We start from the raw sequence: 25,009 nt of genomic DNA on the forward strand, positions 1-25,009 counted from the left end.
TACAATACAATCCCAGACTAAAGGGTCACCAGGCAGTGCAGTGACCTTTATACTTCCCCAGGTAGGCGGAGCCAACTGGAGTGTACCACAGAACAATATCAACAGGTAGAACAGCCCAACCCTAACACCAACAGTAACAACAGTAACATATCTACAAACACCCATAGTGCTGACCATCCATGGCTCAGCACTCATAGTGGTAACCAACTATGGTTCACCACAGCTGGTTTGCGTGATGGATTGGGCTTCATTCACGACCTTTTGTAGTTTCTTGCGGTCTTGGGCAGAGCAGGAGCCCATACCAAGCTGTGATACAACCAGAGAGGATGCTTTCTATGGTGCATCTGTAAAAGCTGGTGAGCGTCGTAGCTGACATTGCAGATTTCCTTAATGGGATGCTCAGCTGGAAATCTTTCTTTCAACCCAGCCTGGAGAATGGGAATAAGGAGAGCTATTTTCTATCATGGAATTTTCTATCTGTGTTTAAAACTATTCAGTTCCACGGATGATGAACTGTGAGAAATTGGATGTGACATTTGGCGATATTTAAATGCTGATACGATGGAACACAATAAAGAACAGGTGCCTCAATAAAAGAGAATGTGGCGCTGGTTTCATTTTTCAAGAGGGTTTTAAACCATTCAGTCCTAAAAATGGAAAAATTGCATCGTAACTAAATGACTGCACATTATTCAGGCCAGCACAGGAGTACATGTTGTTCAGTACCAATTCATTAAGAGAATTTAATGCGGTGACGTGGGTTGAGTTTAACCAACACACTGTAATCTTTTCCTTGTGTCAAGACAGAAATTGCTACCACATGATCTTAATGCTGCAGTCAGCCATATGAAACAAAGAAGTCAAATAGCAAATTGTGAATACTAATTCACTAAACCATAGGCACACTTTAATTATTACTTGAGCGGCGTTCTGTGCGATCCCAGGAGAGTTCTCACAGGAGGGCTAGCCAGCAAACAATGGAAATGAATTCTGAAACCAAATGCAGTCCTGGAGTGAAACGAGTTGTTCAATTAGAAGCCTCGAAGTTTCAAAGTTTTAAAGTTTATTTATTAGTCACAAGTAAGGCTTACATTAACACTGCAATGAAGCTACTGTGAAAATCCCTGAGTCGCCACACTCCAGGGCCGGGTACACTGAGGGAGAATTCAGCATGGCCAACGCACCTAACCAGCACGTCTTTCAGACTGTGGGAGGAAACCGGAGCACCCGGAGGAAACCCACGCAGACACGGGGAGAATGTGCAGACTCCGCATACACAGTGACCCAAGCCGGGAATTGAACTTGGGTCCCAGCCGCTGTGAGGCAGCAGTGCTAACCGCTGTGCTTGTGATTTTTAATTTTTTAATTTTATTCCATTCCCACCGCCACAAAGCCAATGCGCAGGGTGGAGGGGACCAGCCGTCTCCTGGCCTGCTCCAAAAAAATAATTCAAATTCAAATTGAATCCAATTCGTGGTTTCCACAAAAAGAGACTTGGTAGATCCTAGCTGAGAAGAGCAGGAATTACACCCGACCTCACACTTGATCTTAGCCAAAAGGCCGAGATGGTTTCTTGTGGTATGCATTCATAGAATCATAGAATCCATACACAGCAGAAGGAGGCCATTCAGCCCCTCCAGCCTGCACCGGCAACAATCCCACCCAGGCTCTATCCCCATAACCCCACATATTTACCCTGTTAGTCCCCTGAAACTAAGGGGTGATTTAGCATGGCCAATCCACCTAACCTGCACGTCTTTGGGTGCTAAGGGGCGACTTAGCATAACCAATCCACCTAACCTGCATATCTTTGAACACTAAGGGATAATTTAGCATGGCCAATCCATCTAACTTGCACATCTTTAGACACTAAGGGGCAATTTAGCATGGCCAATCCACCTAAGCTGCACATCTTTGGACACTAAGTGGGAATTTAGCATGGCCAATCCACCTAACCTGCACATTTTTGGACACTAAGGGGCAAGTTAACATGGCCAATCCATCTAACTTGCACATCTTTGGACACTAAGGGGGAATTTAGCACGGACAATCCACCTAACCTGCACATCTTTGGACACTAAGGGGGAATTTAGCACGGACAATCCACCTAACCTGCACATCTTTGGAAACTAAGGGGGAATTTAGCACGGCCAATCCACCTAAGCTGCACATCTTTGAGCTGTGAAGGCATTACGGCGAAGGGCAGCTTGCAGGGCTCTGCTGGTGATGTTTCCTCCCTCCCCCTCACTTTCTCCTTCCTTTCCCTTAGGAATGGGAGATGAAGCAGTAACGGAATATTTTCCATGCCATTGACGCAGAGGTAACTCAATGTTGCATAGAATTACATGGAATGTACAGCACAGGATTCAGACCAATGGGTTTAAACTACTCCACTCCCATTATCAATTCACCCTATCAGCATCTCCTTCTATTCCCTTCTCTCTTGTGTGCATAACTAGCCTCTCCTTAAACGCACCTATGTGATTTGCCTCAACCACTGGTTGTGGGAGCAAACTCCATTACATTCGCTGTGTCTTCAGTTACCTAAAGGCCTTAAGCTCTTTTTTTATTCATCAGGTGATGTGGGCATCGCTGGCTGGGCCCATCACTTATTGTCCACCCCGCCATTTCAGAGGGCATTTCAGAGTCAACCACATTGCTGTGGCTCTGGAGTCATATGTAGGCCAGACTAGGTAAGGACGGTAGATTTCCTTCCCTAAAGGACATCAGTGAACCAGATGGACTTTTGCAGCAATCAGCAATGGTTTCATGGTCATCAATAGACTTTTAATTCCAGATTTCTATTCAAATTTGCTGTGATGGGATTCGAACCTGGGTTGAATTGATTTAGATGGGGAATGCCCTCCACTAAGCTACTGAAGTCGATGACTATCTCCTTCGTGTTGTTGATATTTAGGGAATGATTATTGCTGTTGCACCAGTTCACCAGATTCTCTATATCTTTGCTGTACTGTGTCATGATTTGAGATCCAACCCACAACAGTGGTGTCATCAGCAAACTTGAAAATCAGGTTGGGGGGGATTTGGCCACACAGGCAGAGATGTATAAGGAGTATAGTAGGGGGGCGGAGGACACAGCCTTGTAGGGCACCAGTGTTGAGCGTTATCCTGGGTCTCTGGATTAGTAGTCCAGTGATAATACCACTACTCCATCACCTCTCTTGATCTTTGATTTGATTTGATTTATTATTGTCACATGTATTGGGATACAGTGAAAAGTATTGTTTCTTGCGCGCTATACAGATAAAGCATACCGTTCATAGAGAAGGAAAAGAGAGAGTGCAGAATGTAATGTTACAGTCATAGCTAGGGTGTAGTGAAAGATCAACTTAATGCAAGGTATGTCCATTCAAAAGTCTGACAGTAGCAGGGAAGAAGCTGTTCTTGAGTCAGTTTGTACGTGACCTCAGACTTGTGTATCTTTTTCTTGATTGAAGGAGGTGGAAGAGAGAATGTCCAGGGTGCGTGGGGGCCTTGATTATGCTGGCTGCTTTTCCGAGGCAGCGGGAAGTGTAGACAGAGTCAATGGGTGGGAGGCTGGTTTGAGTGATGGACTGGGCTTCATTCACGACCCTTTGTAGTTTCTTGCGGTCTTGGGCAGAGCAGGAGCCCAGACCAAGCTGTGATACAACCGGAAAGAATGCTTTCTATGATGCATCTTAAAAGTTGGTGAGAGTTGTAGCTGACACGCCAAATTTCCTTCGTCTCTGAGAAAGTATTGGCCTTGGCGGGCTTTCTTAGCTATAGTGTCAGCATGGGGGGAACCAGGGCAGGTTGTTGGTGATCTGGACACCTAAAAACTTGAAACTCTTGACCATTTCTACTTCATTGATTTAGATGGGGAATGCCCTCCACTCAACTTCTGAAGTCGATGACTATCTCCTTCATGTTGTTGATATTTAGGGAGTGATTATTGTCGTTGCACCAGTTCACCAGATTCTCTATATCTTTGCTGTACTGTGTCATGATTTGAGATCCAACCCACAACAGTGGTGTCATCAGCAAACTTGAAAATCAAGTTGGGGGGGGATTTGGCCACACAGTCAGAGGTGTATAAGGAGTATAGTAGGGGGGCGGAGGACACAGCCTTGCAGGGCACCAGTGTTGAGGATGATCGTGGAGGAGTTGTTGTTGCCTATCCTTACTGATTGCGGTCTGTGGGTTAGGAAGTCTAGGATCCAGTTGCAGAGGGAGGTGCCGAGGCCCAGGCCATGGAGTTTGGAGATGAGTTTCATGGGAATAATGGTGTTGAAGGCTGAGCTGTAGTCAATAAATCGGAGTCTGACATAGGTGTCCTTGCTATCTAGGTGTTGCAGAGTTGAGTGTAGGCCCAGGGAGATGGGCCTGTAGCGGCGATAGGCAAACTGCAGTGGGTCCAGGCAGTCTGGGAGACAGGAATTGGTTGAATTCCCTTGTATTCTCAATCTCATGCTCCCCATCGGCAAGGCTTTGCTCAGGAGCTGTAAAACGTCACTCAGCAATGCCCTTCTGTACATGTAGCAACATGTGTTCAGCAAAGAATACGGTTATCATTTCAAGACATGAAATGATCTGAATAATTCACTCCCCCCCCCCACCCCCCACCCCCACTTCCTCCTGCAGTTAGATTAAACACTGATAACATCCTGCAAAAGACAGCTGGGAATATGTCAAATAAAGCCTCCAATCCTAACTTGTCTTTTAATGAACTTACACTGGGAAATCAGCAATGGTTTGCGAGTTGTCCCAGCTCTATCCATCCAGCTACGCGTGCTTTAGTTGTTTACATACTTAAAGTTTCAAATCATGCTATCATGTATTATTTGTAATAACATTGCAAGTCAATAAATTATGCCGTTTATGCTGAACCCACACAGTTGTAAACAGCTGTGATGCAGATGTGCAGAAGGGTAATGTAGAGAGCAACTGTGGAAATACTTTTTTTTTATTAGCATCACAAGTAGGCTTACATTAATGCTGCAATGAAGTTACTGCGAAAATCTCCTAGTCGCCACCCTCCGGGTACACTGAGGGAGAATTTAGCATGGCCAATGCACCTAAACCAACACATCTTTCGGATTGTGGGAGGAAACCAGAGCACCCGGAAGGAACCCACGCAGACACGGGCAGACTCCACACAGACAGTGACCCAAGCTGGGAAGTGAACTTGGGTCCTTGGCGCCTTGCTAACCACTGTGCCACCGTGCCACCACAGCGTTACTGTAAAAATCATTAATGTAAGATGACAAATTATGGTTATCAGATGAAAGCTAGATAGAATCCTACAGTGCAGAAAGAGGCCATTCGGCCCATCGAGTCTGCACCAACCACAAACCCACCCAGGCCCTATCCACATATCCCTACATATTTACCCACTAACCCCTCTAACCTATGTATCCCGGGACACTAAGGGGCAATTTAGAATGGCCAATCAACCTAGCCCACACATCTTTGGACTGTGGGAGGAAACTGGAGCACCCGGAGGAAACCCGCGCAGACACGGGGAGGATGTGCAAACTCCACACAGACAGCGACCCGAGCCGGGATTCGAACCCAGGTCCCTAGAGCTGTGAAGCAGCAGTGCTAACCACTGTGCTACCGTGCCGCCAAAACTTTTCTTCATGCCTTTGTCTTTCATAGTTGCTGAAATTTAAAGTGCCTCAGATAGGACAGAGTTATGATTAATTAGGTATGGTTCCACAATGCACATATCAGGTCCCTGTGACACTCAAAGTTGTTGTGTGTTTTCTGGCTTCAATTTGTTACAGTTATGCATTCCTTCAGCTATTGTCTTGTCTTTCATCCTTGAGTTGAGGGTGCAGAGGTTTGCGAAGTCTGGTTACACTGAACTAGTCACCAAATGAACAGACCAAAGCAACCGTTGTGTTTGCACAGATTCAATCCACATTTACTGGCTATGTTTTTACAAGACCACTAGAGGTGTACAGGTTCCTGGGGAACAGAATCCAGGCACGGTGGCACAGTGGTTAGCACTGCTACCTCACAATGCCGGGGACCCGGGTTCGATTCCCGGTTTGTGGGTCACTGTCTGTGCGGAGTCTGCACGTTCTCCCCATGTCTGCGTGGGTTTCCTCCGGGTGCTCCGGTTTCCTCCCACAGTCCGAAGGGTGCATAGGTCATGCTAAATTCTCCCTCCGTGTACCCGAATAGGTGCCGGAGTGTGGCGACTAGAGGATTTTCACAGTGGCTTCATTGCGGTGTTAATGTAATCCTACTTGTGACAATGATAAATCAACTAAAACCTTAAGAGGCAGCCCACCCCTTACATGCAAGAGCACAAACAGGAGTGAGCAAAGGAGAAAATTGAACAGCTTTTAAAAAAAGCAACAAATTCTGATATTTGCAAAAGTGCATGGAAAACACGCAAATCTCACATGTTCAAGCTCCTTGGTATGGGGGAATAGCAGTGGTGGGGTCACAACAACCTGTGCAGTAAAGAATTCACGTCCTGTGTTACTCTGTAACAAAAACCATTTCCTTAATATGTGCTGACAAACATTACAAACTCCTGTCAAATGGCCCTTGTGAGCAGCTATGGAACAAACCGTACACCGATACGCATTAGTAACTTGTACGCAGAAAGGTGATTGCAAGTTAACGCCTTCAGAAAAGGGTGTTTGCTACCAAAATGACAGTACTGACCAAGTCTGTTTATAACAGTATAGTTACATGCTAACAAACATCTGCAACGTGACTTTCTTCAGTGTGACGGCAACATCTGCCTTGCCATCAAACACCTGGGAAGCTGAGGGCCTCGATCATAGAATCATAGAAACCCTCCGGTGCAGAAGGAGGCCATTCGGCCCTTCGAGCCTGCACTGACCACAATCCCACCCAGGCCTGATCCCCATGTATTTACCCTAGCTAGTTCCCCTGACACGAGGGTCAATTTAGCATGGCCAATCAACCTAACCAGCACGTCTTTCGGACTGTGGGAGGAAACCGGAGCACCCGGAGGAAACCCACGTAGACACAGGGAGAATGTGCAGACTCCGCACAGACAGTGACCCGAGGCCGGAATTGAACTCGGGTCCCTGGCGCTGTGAGGCTGCAGTGCTAACGTACTCTGTCATGGAGTCGGTGCAGGTTCGATGGGCTGAATGGCCTGTTCTGCACTGTGATTCATTCTTCTATGATTAAAGTGTGAATTTTAAAATATAATCAGTAATTTATTCCTTCCTCCTGCAATCTCCAGTCTTTTTAAATCGAGTCGTTGTTGTCTCTTTGTAAAGATACATTTTCACCGATTTTCATCAGTGAACACAAAAGGTATTTATTAATAAGAATTGTACAACAGCTCCATGGCTGTAGCTAGCTCCCAGACTGTCTCTGCCGAGGTACCTCACTCACCATGGGGTGACTCCACATCCTGAGTCCCGATTGGTCACCCAGGTCAGGTGACCCTTACTCTGCTGTGTTGCCCTGAGAGGGACATCACCAGACATGTGCCTGCTCATTGTTTTCTGATTTAACTGCTGTTTTGTGCTGTCCTTTTCTATCTTGACTTTGTCAGCAATACCGTGTTTGGCCACTCCTTTATGTTTTTTCTTGGAAAAATAAGCATTAAAGCTTATAGAAACAGGTAGACAATTGACTGGGACCCACCCTGTGGGATCTGTGTCCATTGAAGTCTGACGCAGTCACCTTTATCGCACATCTGAGTGTCTGATAAAAGGGACTGTGTTCCCATAGCAATGCTTAACACGAGAAGCACCTGTAATACAACGGTTCTTGAGAAAAGCAATCACACCATCAGCTGGAGAGAGCTATCAAAGATGCCTGACATTCCTAAAGCTCTTAGTCTAAGTGTGTGGAGAATTTTTCTTATTCATCCTTGGGATGTGAGCATCCCCTCATTGCCCTTGATCTGAGTGGCTTACTCAGCTATTTCTTTAACTTTAGAAGACTTCATCACCGAATCATAGAATCCCGACAGTGCAGAACAGACCATTCGGCCCATCAAATCTGCACCAATCTTACCCAGTCCACCCACCCAATCCCTGTAACTCCATACATCTACCATGGCCAATCCATCCAGCCAACACATCTTTGGACACTAAGGGGCAATTTACCATGGCCAATCCATCCAGCCAACACATCTTTGGACACTAAGGGGCAATTTACCATGGCCAATCCATCCAGCCAACACATCTTTGGACACTAAGGGGCAATCTACCATGGCCAATCCACCTAACCCGCACATCTTTGGAAACTAAGGGGCAATTTACCATGGCCAATCTACCTAATCTGCACATCTTTGGACACAAAGGGGCAATTTAGCATGGCCAATCCACCTAACCTGCACATCCTTAGACTGTGGGAGAAAACCAGAACACCTGGAGGAAACACATACAGACTGGGGGAAAATGTGCACACTCCACACAGACAGTAACCCAAGGCCGGAATCGAACCCAGGTAAGATGTTAGACAGATTAGTCATGGTAGATGTTAGGTTAGGTGGATTAGCCATGGTAGGTGTGTGGAATTACAGAGATAGGGTGGGTGAATGGGCTGGGTAAGATCGGTACAGACTCAATGGGCTGAATAGCCTGCTCTATACTGTAGGGATTCTATGATTCGATGATGAAGTCTTCTAAGTTAAAGAAATAGCTGAGTAAGCCACTCAGATCAACACCATGCTAACCACTGTGCCACCATGCTGCCCACATCTAGAGGGCGCAGGAGGCATACAAAGCACATGCATCCTATCTGATCTCTGTAGATTGTCTTTCCTGAAACAGGTTACTTGTCAGGAGCCAGAGGCTATAGTTTGAGGGACACCATTCCACATCTAGCTTGAATGGCTAGGAGAGTCTCCCGCGCTTAACCCCGCCGTCAGCATGTTGGATAGACTTACTGGTTAATAATCAGCCTGTTTGGTCAAATAGTTTGGATGGGGCAGTTTTTGTGCAGTGTGTGCGGGAGGGTTTCCTGACACAATATGTGGATGGGCCGACTAGAGGTGAGGCCACATTGGATTTGGTACTGGGAAATGAACCGGGCCAAGTGTTAGATTTGGTTGTGGGAGAGCAATTTGGAGATAGTGGCCACAATTCGGTGTCTTTTGTTATTGCAATGGAGAGGGATAGGGCCGTACGGCAGGGCAAGGTTTACAATTGGGGGAGGGGTAATTATGATGCGATTAGGCAAGAATTAGGGGGCATAAGTTGGGAACAGAAACTGTCAGAGAAAGGAACTAATGAAAAGTGGAACTTTTTCAAGGAACAAATACTGGATGTCCTTGATAGGTATGTCCCTGTCAGGCAGGGAGGAAATGGCCGAGTGAGGGAACCATGGTTCACAAAAGAGGTGGAATGTCTTGTGAAAAGGAAGAGGGAAGCTTATGTAGGGATGAGGAAACTAGGTTCAGATGGCTCGATTGAGGGTTACAAGTTAGCAAGGAATGAGCTGAAAAAGGGGCTTAGGAGAGCTAGGAGGGGACATGAGAAGTCCTTGGCGGGTCGGATCAAGGAAAACCCCAAGGCTTTTTACTCTTATGTGAGGAATAAAAGAATGACCAGGGTGAGGTTAGGGCCGGTCAAGGACAGTAGTGGGAACTTGTGTATGGAGTCAGTAGAGATAGGCGAGGTGATGAATGAATACTTTTCTTCAGTGTTCACCAAGGAGAGGGGCCATGTTTTTGAGGAAGAGAAGGTGTTACAGGCTAATAGGCTGGAGGAAATAGATGTTCGGAGGGAGGATGTCTTGGCAGTTTTGAATAAACTGAAGGTCGATAAGTCCCCTGGGCCTGATGAAATGTATCCTAGGATTCTGTGGGAGGCAAGGGATGAGATTGCAGAGCCTTTGGCGTTGATCTTTGGGTCCTCGCTGTCCACGGGGATGGTGCCAGAAGACTGGAGAATGGCGAATGTTGTTCCTCTGTTTAAGAAAGGGAATAGAAATGACCCTGGTAATTATAGACCGGTTAGTTTTACTTCGGTGGTTGGTAAATTGATGGAAAGGGTCCTTAGGGATGGGATTTACGACCATTTAGAAAGATGCGGATTAATCCGAGATAGTCAGCACGGATTCGTGAAGGGCAAGTCGTGCCTCACAAATTTGATAGAATTTTTTGAGGAGGTAACTAAGTGTGTTGATGAAGGTAGGGCAGTTGATGTCATATACATGGATTTTAGTAAGGCGTTTGATAAGGTCCCCCATGGTCGGCTTATGGTGAAAGTGAGGAGGTGTGGGATAGAGGGAAAGTTGGCCGATTGGATAGGTAACTGGCTGTCTGACCGAAGACAGAGGGTGGTGGTCGATGGAAAATTTTCGGATTGGAGGCAGGTTGCTAGCGGTGTGCCGCAGGGATCAGTGCTTGGTCCTCTGCTCTTTGTGATTTTTATTAATGACTTAGAGGAGGGGGCTGAAGGGTGGATCAGTAAATTTGCTGATGACACCAAGATTGGTGGAATAGTGGATGAGGTGGAGGGCTGTTGTAGGCTGCAAAGAGACATAGATAGGATGCAAAGCTGGGCTGAAAAATGGCAAATGGAGTTTAACCCTGATAAATGTGAGGTGATTCATTTTGGTAGGACAAATTTAAATGTGGATTACAGGGTCAAAGGTAGGGTTCTGAAGACTGTGGAGGAACAGAGAGATCTTGGGGTCCATATCCACAGATCTCTAAAGGTTGCCAGTCAAGTGGATAGAGCTGTGAAGAAGGCCTATAGTGTGTTAGCTTTTATTAACAGGGGGTTGGAGTTTAAGAGCCGTGGGGTTATGCTGCAACTGTACAGGACCTTGGTGAGACCACATTTGGAATATTGTGTGCAGTTCTGGTCACCTCACTATAAGAAGGATGTGGAAGCGCTGGAAAGAGTGCAGAGGAGATTTACCAGGATGCTGCCTGGTTTGGAGGGTAGGTCATATGAGGAAAGGTTGAGGGAGCTAGGGCTGTTCTCTCTGGAGCGGAGGAGGCTGAGGGGAGACTTAATAGAGGTTTATAAAATGATGAAGGGGATAGATAGAGTGAACGTTCAAAGACTATTTCCTCGGGTGGATGGAGCTATTACAAGGGGGCATAACTATAGGGTTCGTGGTGGGAGATACAGGACGGATATCAGAGGTAGGTTCTTTACACAGAGAGTGGTTGGGGTGTGGAATGGACTGCCTGCAGTGATAGTGGAGTCAGACACTTTCGAAACATTTAAGCGGTTATTGGATAGGCACATGGAGCACACCAGGATGATAGGGAGTGGGATAGCTTGATCTTGGTTTCAGATAAAGCTCGGCACAACATCGTGGGCCGAAGGGCCTGTTCTGTGCTGTACTGTTCTATGTTCTATGTTCTACGTTCTATGACTGGTTCAGTAACAGAGGGCTGGAGGTCAGAGGTAGGAAGCAAGGGCCTGGAAATTTCCCAGCATGGTGCCTCCACTTCAGGCAAAAGTGCCTCGAAAGTGTCCAAGTTCGTTCTGGGAGGGTGGGTGTGGGTTGGATTCAGGGCTGCCAGCCCCAGAAAAAGCTTGGAGTTAGCCACAGGGGCAGCTGAGTTGCGAGATTCAGTCGATTGAAAGTGATTGTCAAGAGATTGAAAGTGTCGTGTCATTACAGTGATATACTGGCCGGAACTTTCTGGCCGTTCACGCCAGTGGGATTCTCCGGTTCAAATTCCCTGCAGCAGTGGCAGGGCACAAATGGCCGGAAAATTTCGGCCACTACCTGATCACTTCTAAGGGATTGGGTAAACTCATTGAGAGACTCGGCACGTGAAAACAGCTATATATAGCTATTGAGCTTGAAAACATCAGAGCTGTGTGTGTCTGCTCTGCTCAGAAGAAAACTGAGACTGAGACTGGATCATATGACACACATCCTCTCTATTGATGTCATGCTCCCTTAAAAGCATATTATAACAGAAAAGTCTTGCCTCAGTCCTCTGTGGCACAGTCCCAGTTCTTTTATTCTACATTAGGACCTCAAGCCCTCATCCCTTCACCCCCTCATCCATTTCCCACCCATGACAATTCATGCCAACGCATGCTGCCCACTCACTCTCAATGGGCACTCATGAACTTCATTCAAATTCATACCTCCATCTATCCAATTGGCCCCTCATGCCCTCCATGTCCAATTAATATTTCTCTATTTACCCATTCTGTACAGATCCAATGAACCCTATAGCGACAATGACAATTGTGGGAAAGCTTATAAAAACAGCCATGCATAACTGTATTTTAAAATGCTGCTGTTACTACAACCATATAAAAGTGTCAATCACCCGGACCTTTAAAATAGCAATAGCAGAAACAACAAGCACTTGACACCTCTTGTGGAAATAACCATTGGAGCCATTGACAAACTAGATCGGAGAGGAAAGTTGTCAATCAAGCAATGTGCGCACCCGTTTCAAAAGACAAATGGAAGTATGGGTTCTCAGCCAAACCTCATTCGATGCAAAAGGTAGATTTTACACTAAGTTTATTGTAACCCAAACAAGAATGTCTACTCTTTCTCTGATTCAAAATGGTTCAAAACTAAATTGACGGCGGCATCTAGCAGGGGATAATAAACCGCAGGTTCAGAAGTGGACAACTGCTGGCACTGAACTTGTTTGCAAAATTCTAGCCAAAACTGAGCTGTAATATAGTCAGGCTCATATATTTCTCTTTTAACTTAATTGGAATAGTGTTGCTGAGCCAAGCATTCACTTTGCTGCGGCGTTGGAGGAGGTAACAGCAAATTTACTAGCATGGCTTTGATTCAAGCCTAGAATGATGGATGTCTTCATATTCATCAATCTTTAATGAAGCGAATTGATTAAATCTGAATGATTGGAGGACAAGGAATATAGCTTTCGTAACGGAGCAGCACTGTTAATCTAGGGGGACAAGTTTCTGTGAAAACCTTGCTACAGAGTGCGTATACTGGCCTCCAAAGAAGATTGGTGTGGCTGCTGCCAATGCAGTTTTCATAGGGACAGGACCAGATAAGCAACTGGCTAAAGGTGTGTGTGTGTGTGTATGTATATGTGTGCGCGTGTGTGTGTGTATATGTGTGCGCGCGTGTGTGTGTGTGTGTGTGTATGTGTGTACGTGTGCATGTATGTGTGTGTGTATGTGTGTACGTGTGCATGTATGTGTGTGTGCATCCGTGTACATATGGAGCCACCCACATCAATCCTCCACATGCAATGAATGGGTCTAATGGATTCATAGAATCCCTACAATGCAGAAGGAGGCCATTCGGCCCATCAAGTTTGCATGGGCAACAATCCCACCCAAGCCCTATCCCCCTAACTCCACGTATTTACCCTGCGAGTGCCCCTAGGGACAATTTAGCACGGCCAATCAACCTACCCTGCACATAGAATCATTGACTCTCTATAGTGCAGAAGGAGGTCATTCAGCCCATCAAGTCTGCACCGACACCAATCCTACCCAGGCCCTATTTGCATTACCCCATGTATTTATCCTGTTGATCCCCCCGATACTAGAGTCAACTTAACATTGCCAATCAACCTACGCTACACATCTTTGGAGTGTGAGAGGAAACCGGAGCATCCGGAGGAAACCCACACAGACACGGGGAGAATGTGCAAACTCCACACAGACAGTCACCCGAGGCTGGAATCGAACCCGAGTCCCCGGCACTGTGAGGCAGCAGTGCTAACCACTGTGCCAGCCCCAGTTGGAGGGTATCTGTCAGCATCCTGCACAGATGCATGGGAACACCAACCCCTGCAAGTTCCCCTCCAGCCACTCACCAGCCTAACTTGGGAATACATTGCCGTTCTTTCACCTGTCTCTGGGTTAAAATCCCTGAATTCCCTCCCTAACAGCACTGTGGGTGTACCAACAGCACCTGGCCTGCAGCGGTTTAAATAGATGGAACACCACAATGTTCCTCGGGGCAATTAGAGATGGGTGCAAAATGCTGGTGCAGCCAACGATGTCCCCCTTCCCACAAATGAATCGATAACAAGAACCAGCTTCTTTAATAAAGAAGTGAAGGAAAGAGCACAAAGTTGGAAAAGAAAATTGCTATCAAGACTTACGGACACTGAACATCCCCTGCTCATGGCACCAAGCGTCAATCTCAAACAAATCTTCTCGCTTAACTGAAAGTCTTTCAGTGCCTAAATCTTTCATGCTAATTAATCTTGTATGTGTACCAACTTTCTCATTCATTAATCTTCTGTTGAGAGTTGGATTTAGTGGGTGGGATTTTATAGCCTCGCTCGAGCGAGACCAGAAATTCCCACCTGAGATCAACGGACATTTCCGTTGTCTGCCCCTCGCCCGCTCCGATCCCTTGACAGACGAGGTGATAGAATTCCAGCGACTGTGTCTGTGTTATCTCGGGATGTGTTTTTAGGGAGAGATGGTGGCATAGAATCATCGGATCATAGAATCCCTACAGTGCAGAAGGAGGCCATTTGGCCCATCAGTCTTCCCCAACACCAATCCCACCCAGGTCCTATCTCCATAACCCCACGTATTTACCCTGCTAATCCCTCCAATTTACACATCCTGGGACACTAAAGGGCAACTTAGCACGGCCAATCCACCTAACCTGCACATCTTTGGACTGTGGGAGGAAACCAGAGCACCCGGAGGAAACCCACGCAGACACGAGGAGAATGTGCTAACACCACACAGACAATGACTCAAGCCAGGAATCGAACCCGGGTCTCTGAAACTGTGAGGCTAACCACTGTGCCACCCTGCCGTATAATGTCACTGGGCTAGTAATGCAGAGGCCCCAGGCTGAGGCTCTGGGGATGCGGGTTCAAATCCCACCATGGCAGCTGGTGGAATTTGAATTCAATTTGTACATTTGGAATATATAAAGCCGGTCTCAATAATGGTGACGATGGCAACTATCATCAACCCATCTGGTTCACTAATGTCCTTTAGGGAAGGAAATCTGCCGTCCTTATCTGGTCTGGCCTACATGTGATTCCAGAGCCACAGCAATGTGGTTGACTCTCAACTGCCCTCTGAAATGGCCGAGCAAGCCATTCAATTCAATTAGGGGCAATTAGGGATGGAAAAGAAATGCTGGTTTTGCCCATATCCCATGAAAGGATAATAATTTCCGCTGCTCACTTCTCGAGTCAGTTCCAGATCTGAAGACACTATTTGATACCTCGTTCTATTGACTGAATGTTGGGTAGATAATCAACCACAAGTGGCAACAAAGTCCAGCACAATCCTGTCCTCACCTGACATCCACACGATGTATTGTTTACTGGCAGTAGTTGCGAGATAGTGTTCAGCAATGTGAGCCCTGGACAATTGTTCCCTGTCTAACCCAGGGACCCAAGCCAGTTGTAGCACCCCTGGATGAACAGATTATGAACTATTGTCATAGAATCCCAACAGTGCAGTAAGAGGCCATCCGGCCCATTAAATCTGCACTGACTCTCCGAAAGAACATCCCACCCAGGCCCTCCCCTCTGCCCTATCCTCATAACCCTGCACCTTTACTGCTAATCTCCCGAACCTACACATTTTGGGACACTAAGGGGCAATTTAGCATAACCAATCCACCTAACCTACACATCTTGGGACACTAAAGGTCAATTTAACACAACCAATCCACCTAACCCGCATTTCTTTGGGCACTAAGGGGCAATTTAGCATGGCCAATCCACCTAACCTACACCTCTTGGGACATTAAGGGGCAAGTTAGCATAGCTAATCAACCTAACCTGCACATCTTTGGACAATGGGAGGAAACCGGAGCACCCGGAGGAAACCCACACAGACATGGGGAGAACGTGCAAACTCCACACAGACAGTGACCCAAGCCGGGAATTGAACCTGGGTCCCTGGTGCTGTGAAGCAGCAGCTCTAATCACTGTGCCACTGTGCCAGCCATAAATATGTAACTGGTATGCAGCCTTAAAAAGAAAACTGCCATTGAGGTTCAAATTTGAACTCTTTGCACAGGAGAAAATTAGGCAAAAATGCATTACATTAATTTGAAAAGGAAAGATCTGCAGGGCAAGTGGTAAAGAGTAGGAGTGGGATTAATTAGATAGCACTTTCAAAAGAGCTAGTACAGGTACAATAGAATCCCCACAGTACAGAAGGAGGCCATTCAGCCCCTCACGTCTGTACCGACCATAATCCAACCCAGGCCCTATTCCCGTAACCCCACGCATTTACCCTGCTAATCCCCCTGACACTAGGATCAATTTAGCATGGCCAATCCACCTAATCCACACATCTTTGGAGTGTGGGAGGAAACCAGAGCACCCGGAGGAAACCCACGCGGACACGGGGAGAACGTGCAGACTCCACACAGACAGTGACCGAGGCTGGAATTGAACCTGGGTCCCTGGCGCTGTGAGGCTGAGTGGTGCTAATCACTGTGCCACCGTGGACTGAGTGGGCCTCCTTCTGTGCTTTATGATTCCACGAAGCAGGAGCATGTGGTATTTATGCACAGCGGATAAATACAATTCAATAAAGTTCAAACGAAATATCACATTAACTGCAAAATGGAGATTATTTTGGCCCATTTAGCATTGTGCCAAGTTGTATATTGTCATGGAAATCAGTCCATTACCACAAGCACTTTATTCAATGAAATAAGGGTGAAAGAGATTTGATGGCAACATTTGAGACTCAGCTTTCTTAACCTATATTTAGTTCTGTGCCGTTTTGTGTTTCCACCTCCTTGCTGGTGTCTCCCTCCCTCCCTTATATTCAGTGAAAGGTCAGACCCGTGGCACACTGTGAACAGGCGAACGTTGGAATTAGCCACGGTACATTAAATGCTTGGCTAAAATTATTCAAAAATATGCAGTCAGAAGTCAAGCAAGAGCGCCCTTCAACAGAAAAAAAGACACAGAGGACCGGAACTCGATGCTGACTCGAAAGCCTGACTGAAAGTGGTATTAGTGCTTAATGCTCCTCCATCCAGTTTCCTCCGGCTCCGTGTACCTCCCGTTAGCTGAGAGTTCGAGGAGAGGGCAGGGGATGCAGAGGGACCGAGGGGTGAAAAATGGCCATTTCCATTGTAAAGTACAACACGGCCAACCCCTCACACGGTAAACACAGGCGTGTGGCCACGTTCCAGAACAGCGAACATAAATTTTCCGCCTAACCCACTTACGCAGATCTGTGAGATCATACGGCCATAAATTTCCTTCCTGGGGTTACTGAAGGTCAAGCTTTCTTCAGCTAAACCTTTTTCTTTTGAAAAGGCAAGATTCAGAGCCTCGAGGTATCATTAATAATGGCGGTGTGTAAACTTTGACCTCTCCTGCCCCTGGCAAGGCATCAGGAGTGTGAGAGAACGGATGCATAAGCTGATTTGCGCACTTCGTGATTTCCCATCCATTAAAACCCTAAAGATGAAAATGCAGACCATAAATTATAGCAGGATTGGACCACACTCTCTTAAAGGGGCAACGTCATTGTGAAAAATGTTTGGCATGGTAAACAATGCTTTATTCGGAAATTAGAACTGTTCAGCACTGGACCAGGCACTTCGGCCTCTGTGTCGCACCGAACATGACGAAAAATTAAACTCATCCCCAAATTAAACTCATCGGCACAGGCTTGGAGGGCCGAAGAGCCTGTTCCTGTCCTTTGTTCGTTGTTCCTTCTGCCTGCCCTTGGGCCCATATTCCTCTGTCCCTTGCATATTCAAAGTTTTTTATTAGTCACAAGTAGGTTTACATTAACACTGCAGTGAAGTTACCGTGAAAATCCCCTAGTTGCCACACTCCGGTACACTGAGGGAGAATGCAGCATGGCCAATCCACCTAACCAGCGCGTCTTTCGGACTGTGGGAAAACCCAGGCAGACACGGGGAGAACGTGCAAACTCCACACAGACAGTCACCCCAAGCCGGGAATCGAACCCTGGCGCTGTGAGGCAGCAGTGCCAACCACTGTGCTGCCCCATATTCATGTGCTTATCTAAAAAGCCCCTCAAACGCCCCTATCGTATCTGCCTCCACCACCATTCCTGGCAGCGCGTTCCAGACACCCACCATTCGCTGTGTAAAAAACTTGCCCTGACAACTTGTTTGAACTTTCCCCCTCTCAGCTTAAGTGCGTGCCCCTTAGTATTAGACATTTTACCTTGGGAAAAAAAATCTGACTGTCAACCCTATCTATTGCCTCTCATTATTTTATAGACTTCTACCAGGTCTCCCCTCAGCCTCCGTCGCTCCAGAGAAAACAACCCTCATTTGTCCAGCCTCTTCTTATAGCTCAGACTCTCTAATCCAGGCAGCATCCTGGTAAACCTCTTCTGCACCCTCTCCAAAGCCTCCACATCCTTCCTGTAATGTAGCAACTAGAATTGAATGCAAGTGCAACCTAACCAAAGTTTTATAAAGCTGCAACATCCTGTACTCAATGCCCCGACCTTCTTTACCACCCTATCTGTCTGTGTGGCCACTTTCAGGGAGCTATGGGCTTGAACCCCAAGATCCCTCTGTACATCAATGCTGTTCAGGATCCTGCCATTAACTGCATACTTATCCTTAGCATTTGATCACCCAAAGTGCAACTTGTAGACACTGGGTTAGGTGTTCAGTGAGAGACAGATTGAATTCTCAGATACAAATGCTGCAAACAAACTTCTCACTCTGAGGTGAATAAGTAGATCTTTCTTCCCCAAATATATACTTTGTTGCTTAAATTTGAAGAAGTACGATATGTGATCGCTTCCAATACTGCATGTTACGCACTTGACTTAAAGTTTATTATTAGTCATAAGTAAGGCTTACATTAACACTGCAATGAAGTCACTGTGAAATTTCCTTTGCAGTTAGAATTAATATTTGCAAGATTCATTGCATGTCAAACACACAAACACACAACCCAAAGGGTTTTAACCAGTGCCCAAGCCCCTCCGGTGTACAGCGGCTGAGGGGAATCTTTCTCCACTGCATCTGTGTGGCAGCTGCTCCGTGCCTTAGTGCATCCCTTAGCGTGTTAGTCCCAAATCCTGGAATGTGCCAGCCTTCCCGGTCATGGAAAATTCTTTGTGGTGGAAGACTAACAAGCTCCGGGCATTCCAAGGAGAGCGTTTATAATGATGCAAGCTACAGGCTTTGTGAGGAACACAAAGGGTAGTTATTAGTAAGGAAAAACTGTACAGAGGCCAGAAGCTCTCCCTCATCCCACATCGTGGCTGACCTGAGCAACCCACCAGCTGCCCCAGTCCCTACAAGTCCTCTAGATGCCTTCTCCATGTCTTCTGCCTGAGATAGAACTCCACCCCCGAAGTGAAAGCAAGCTTATTTAATAGTGTCACAAGTAGGCTTACATTAACACCGCAATGAAGTTACAGTGAAAATCCCCTGGTCGCCACACTCTGGCGTCTGTTCGGGTACACAGAGGGAGAATTTAGCACGGCCAATGCACCTAACCAGCACGTCTTTCGGACTATAGGAGGAAACCGGAGCACCCGGAGGAAACCCATGCAGACACGGGGAGAACGTGCAGACTTCACACAGACAGTGACCCAAGCCGGGAATCGAACCTGGGTCCCTAGTGCTGTGAGGCAGCAGTGCTAACCATTGTGCCACCGTGCTGGTGATTACCCATTCTCAGTCCTAATTGGTCCCCCAAGGCAGATGACCCTCTTCTGCTGTGTCGTCCTAAAAGGGACAATCCCCACAGTCACCCCCTGTGTTTCACCAAGTCAATGTTCCTCCAGACGCAGTCGATGCTAGCACGAGGGGACACAGCTTTAAATTGAGGGGTGAAAGATACAGGACAGATGTTAGAGGTAGGTTCTTTACTCAGAGAGTAGTAAGGGCGTGGAATGCCCTGCCTGCAGCAGTAATGGACTCGTCAACATTAAGAGCATTCAAATGGTTATTGGATAAACATATGGATGATATTGGAATAGTGTAGATTAGAGGGGCTTTAGATTGGTTCCACTGGTCGGCGCAACATCGAGGGCCGAAGGGCCTGTACTGCGCTGTAATGTTCTATGTTCTATGTTTATCTCAATGTGCGTCCCAGGGGACAGTTCGAGCATGGAGACCTGCATTGTGGAGCTGAGCGTCAACATGAAACACTTCCCAAATCTTCTTGACGATGGCACTTTCCAGAAGAGCAGACAACAGTCTCTTCCCCGTGTAATGGTTCAGGTCAGAAGTGTTTTATGAAGCCTGCTTGGATCATAAGTTTTGCCTCTTGAATTTGGCTAGGATAAGCATGATATGTTTCAGTTTAGGTATGATTCAAATGACCCACTAGGGAGCTTTAATCAAACAAAATTTATTTAAGAATATAGTTAACATGTATGGTAAGAATATTGGCAATAACTTTATTAATTACTAACAACACAGAACAACCACAATAATGTGTAATGCTTAACAAATATATCTAATGCATTCCAATCAAACCAATCCTGTAAACCGAAGACCCTTCCACAGGTTTAATACAGCAAAGACGAATGTTCATGTGATACTGGATTTGAGACCTTTGGATGAATTCTGAAGTTCTCTGGATAGACTCAGAACAATTTGAAGTCAGAACAGCTTCCCAGAACCCCAGGTAGACTCTGGTTAAGCCGCCAACAACAGGCTTTCTACTCCGGGAAGGCTTCCAGCTAGCCCGCAGAATTTCCAAAACCAGGGACAGAGAGAGAGAGGAAGAGACTGCGTTCAATCTGATGTCCACTCCCTTCTAAACTAAACACTGCTGCCAGCCAAAAGAGAAACCTTGAATTCCCTAGAAAGGAAAAGAATCCCTGACCAGAATCCATGACCGTCCTCCTAACAAGGCAGGGCCATAAAACCAGTTCCAGAGTAAACAGAAACAACCCCCATTTAAACCACTTAAGGAGCTAAATTGTCTCTTGGTGTCCAACGGTGTGCAGGTTAGATGGATTGGCCATGCTAAATTGCCCCTTAGTGTCCAAAGATGCGTAGGTTAGGTAGATTGGCCATACTAAATCTATTCATTGTAGTCGGCCCGGCAACAATGAGAGAAACAAACTGAGGCTGTGAGCTGAGAAACACTGAAGCTGTGAGAGCCGCAGAGATCATGATTTTAAAAAAACCTTTCTTAGAGGTACACTAACGTCACACCCACCACAGTTCCCCCGAGTGTAAGGTGTGGGGGAGGGTGAGATTCCAGATGTGTAGGAATCATCATAGAATCATCATAGAATCCCTATAGTGCAGTAGGAGGCCATTCAGCCCATTGAGTCTGCACCAAGCACACTCCCACCCAGGCCCTATTCCCATAACCCCACATATTTATCCTGCTAATCTCCCTGACACTAAGGAGCAATTTAGCATGGCCAATCAACCTAACCGTCACATCTTTAGAGTGCGGAAAGAAACCGGAGCACCTGGAGGAAACCCACGCAGACACAGGGAGAACGTGCAAACTCCACACAGACAGTGACCCGAGACTGGAATTGAAACTGGGTCCCTGGCGCTGTGAGGCAGCAGTGCGAACCACTCTGCTACCGTGCCGCTTCAAGGAAGGATCTGACGAGGATGTGGCCTTCCACCCCAACAGCCGAGCTACATCTCAGTGCCTGTTTGTAAATTCTGGTGATGAGGCGTTCTGCCAAATATCTTTGACAGTGCGTTCAGCGGAACCATCTGACATGATTCAACTTTTCCCAGAAGGCTCTGAGGACATGATGTGCGGACTAAAGTTTGGCCAATTCCAGCAGCGAAGGAAGGCAAATTGAGACATGCAAATTCTTCCACTTCGTGCAGACTGCATCACACGATGCAAACAGACAGACACCATATTGTAACTCTCTATTGGTCACACAACCAGAAAGAGACAGGGGATAGAGAAGAAGAGACTGGATCAACAAACCCTTGTGTTAACTGGGGCTCAGTTGGTAGCACTCACTGCCTGTGACTAAATCTCTTTGGTGGATTGCCACCTGCTACAAGGTGCCCAGTCTGCCTCTTACTCTTTTAAACTGGCTCTCTGGACTCCAGTTACAACATCGTTCAGCAGATTTTAAGAAAAAGATTTGCTTTCCTCACTGCCTTTCACAACCTCAGGACATAACCAATCGGCTCTCCAACCAATGAAGAACATTTGAAGTGTAGTCACTCTTTCAATTCAGAAATACGGCAGCCAATGTGCATAGCAAGCTCACAAACAACAAGATCATAATCTGTAGAATCCCTACAGTGCAGAAGGAGGCCATTTGGCCCGTCGGGTCTGCACTCTCCAACTGAATATCTTATCCAGGCCCACCCCCACCCTAACCCCCGTAACTCCACACATTTACCAGGATAATCCACCTAACCTGCACTACTTTGGACACTAAGAGGCAATTTAGCATGGTTAATCCACCTAACCTACACAACTTTGGACACTAAGGGGCAATTTAGCATGGTTAATCCACCTAAACTACACATCTTTGGACACTAAGGGGCAATTTCGCAGGGCCAATCCCCCTAACCTACACAACTTTGGACACTAAGGGGCAATTTAGCATGGTTAATCCACCTAACCTACACATCTTTGGACACCAAGAGGCAATTTAGCATGGGCAATCTAACTAACCTGCTCATCTTGGGACTCTAAGGAGCAATTTAGCATGGCCAATGCACCTAACCTACAGCTCTTTGGACACTAAGGGGCAATTTATCATGGCCAATCCATCTAACCTGCACATCTTTGGACACCAAGAGGCAATTTAGCATGGGCAATCTAACTAACCTGCTCATCTTGGGACTCTAAGGAGCAATTTAGCATGGCCAATGCACCTAACCTACAGCTCTTTGGACACTAAGGGGCAATTTATCATGGCCAATCCATCTAATGTGCACATCTTTGGAGTGTGGGAGAAAATCGGAGCACCCGGAGGAAATCCACGCAGACACAGGAGAATGTGCAGCCTCCACACAGACAATCACCCAAGGCCAGAATTGAACCTGGGTCCCTCGTGCTGTGAGGCAGCAGTGCTAACCACAGTGCCACCACAGTGGTTGGCACTGCTGCCCACAAATGTCGAAGATGTTAGAGAAGAGGCTTCCTCGGATCATATCGGGGGGATTTTCCCGTCCCGCCTGCCACAGGAATCGTTGAGGGTGGGGGGCAGAGCATGCAAAGATCCATTGACCTCGGGTGGGATTTTCCAGTGTTGGGGCGAGTGTGGCCGGATAATCTGGCCTGAAAAATGAGTGGAGTTTTGAGGAGATTCCCAGAGAAACCAGCTTTCTTCTCACAACTAGAGACCTGTTAAGTCGGGGAGTCTGTGGAATTCCCTTCCCAAGGGAATAGTGGATGTTGGGCCATCGAATATATTCAGTGCAGGGTTAGAGATGTTAATGAAATGTTGGCTGAGGGGACAAATAATGGCCAGGACTCCGCCAGTAATTTCCTTTCTTTTCCAGTGCCCAGGGACAGACTGGGCCTCAGTTTAAGGTCCCATCTGAAAGACAACACCTCTGTCTCACTCAATATTGGACTAGAGTCTCAGCTGATACTTTCTGCTCCACTCTCTGCCCTGGGATTCTGAACCCACGATCTTCTGACCAGAAACAAGGGAGCTACCTACTGAGCCATGGCTGAGACTTAACGGTGGGAAAACGGAGTTGAGGATTATCATATTAGATCAGTCGTGACTCAGGGAGCATGTTGACCTCAAGAGCTACCATGATACCATGAGACATCGGAGCAGAAGTAGGCCATTCGGCCCATTGAGTCTGTTCTGCCATTCAATGAAATCATGACTGATCTGAATATCCTCAAATCCACTTTCCCGCTTTATCCCCATAACCCTTGATTCCCTTACTGATTAAAAACCTGTCCATCTCAGCCTTGAACATACTTATTGACCCAACCTCTGCGGTAAAGAATTCCACAGGTTCACTACCCGCTGAGAGAAGAAATTCCTCCTCATCTCCGTCTTAAATGGGTGACCCCTTACTCTGAGATTATGCCCTCTGGTCCTAGACTCTCCCACAAGGAGATACAACCCCTCAGCATCTAACCTATTAACACCCTTGAATCCGATATGTCTCAGTAAAGTCACCTCTCATTCTTCTAAACTCCAGTGAGTACAGGTCCAACCTACTCAACCTCTCCGCTTGACAAAATCCCTCCATAACTGGGATCGATCTAGTGAACCTTCTCTGGACTGCCCCCAAAGGCAGTATATTTTTCCTCAGATAAGAGGGCAAAAAATATTCACCGTATTCCAGGTGTGATCCAAGTGAGAGGATTTCCACTACCGTGCAACAACCTGAACTGCGAGCGATATTCCTCCACATTTTGTGGGCCTTTAAGTCCTTTGCTGCCAGCTGCAAAGTCTCGAATCCCAGCCGAAGGAGACAGGGAAGCTGGCAAAGAGAAGTCATGGCGGGCATAGCGGGCAATTTCCCTGGGGACACACGAGAAAATAAACCAACTGACAAGTCGGGTAAACATTTCGACAGTGCAGGCATTATTCATGCTGGAAAACATTATTGTCCGAACACAACTGAGCAAATTGTGTGTTAGCAGTGTTGAAAGACGTGCTGGTTTGGGTGCGTTGGCCATGCTAAATTCTCCCTCAGTGTATCCGAACAGGCGCTGGGATGTGGCAACTAGGGGATTTTCACAGTAACCTCATTGCAGTGTTAATGTAAGCCTACTTGTGACACTAACAAATGAATGTTAAAAAAAACTAACAGTAACAATTAACATAGATAGGAAAGGAAAGACGTGAATTTATATAACGCTTTCCTTGCTTGTCCCCGATGATTAACATTTTAAATACAGTCACTGTCGGAAATATGGAAACCAATTTGCACACAGCAGGGTCACACAAAGGGCAATGTGATAATGACCAGGTAATCTGCCAGAGCAACAAATGTTGGTCAGGATGCAGCATTTATATAAAAGCAGAACACTGCGGATGCTGGACTTCTGGAGTAAAAACAGAAAATCATGGAGAAACTCAGCAGGCCTGGCAGCGTCACTGCAGAGAGAAACAGACTTCACAGCTCGAGTTCTCTTGCGATGAGACTCACAAAGCATTGAAATCTCAAGGAAACTCAGTGAAGCCCAACGCAAATTGGAGGGACAACACCT

This window comes from Mustelus asterias, chromosome 23 (assembly GCF_964213995.1).
Source record: "Mustelus asterias chromosome 23, sMusAst1.hap1.1, whole genome shotgun sequence".
NCBI classification, from domain to species: domain Eukaryota; kingdom Metazoa; phylum Chordata; class Chondrichthyes; order Carcharhiniformes; family Triakidae; genus Mustelus; species Mustelus asterias.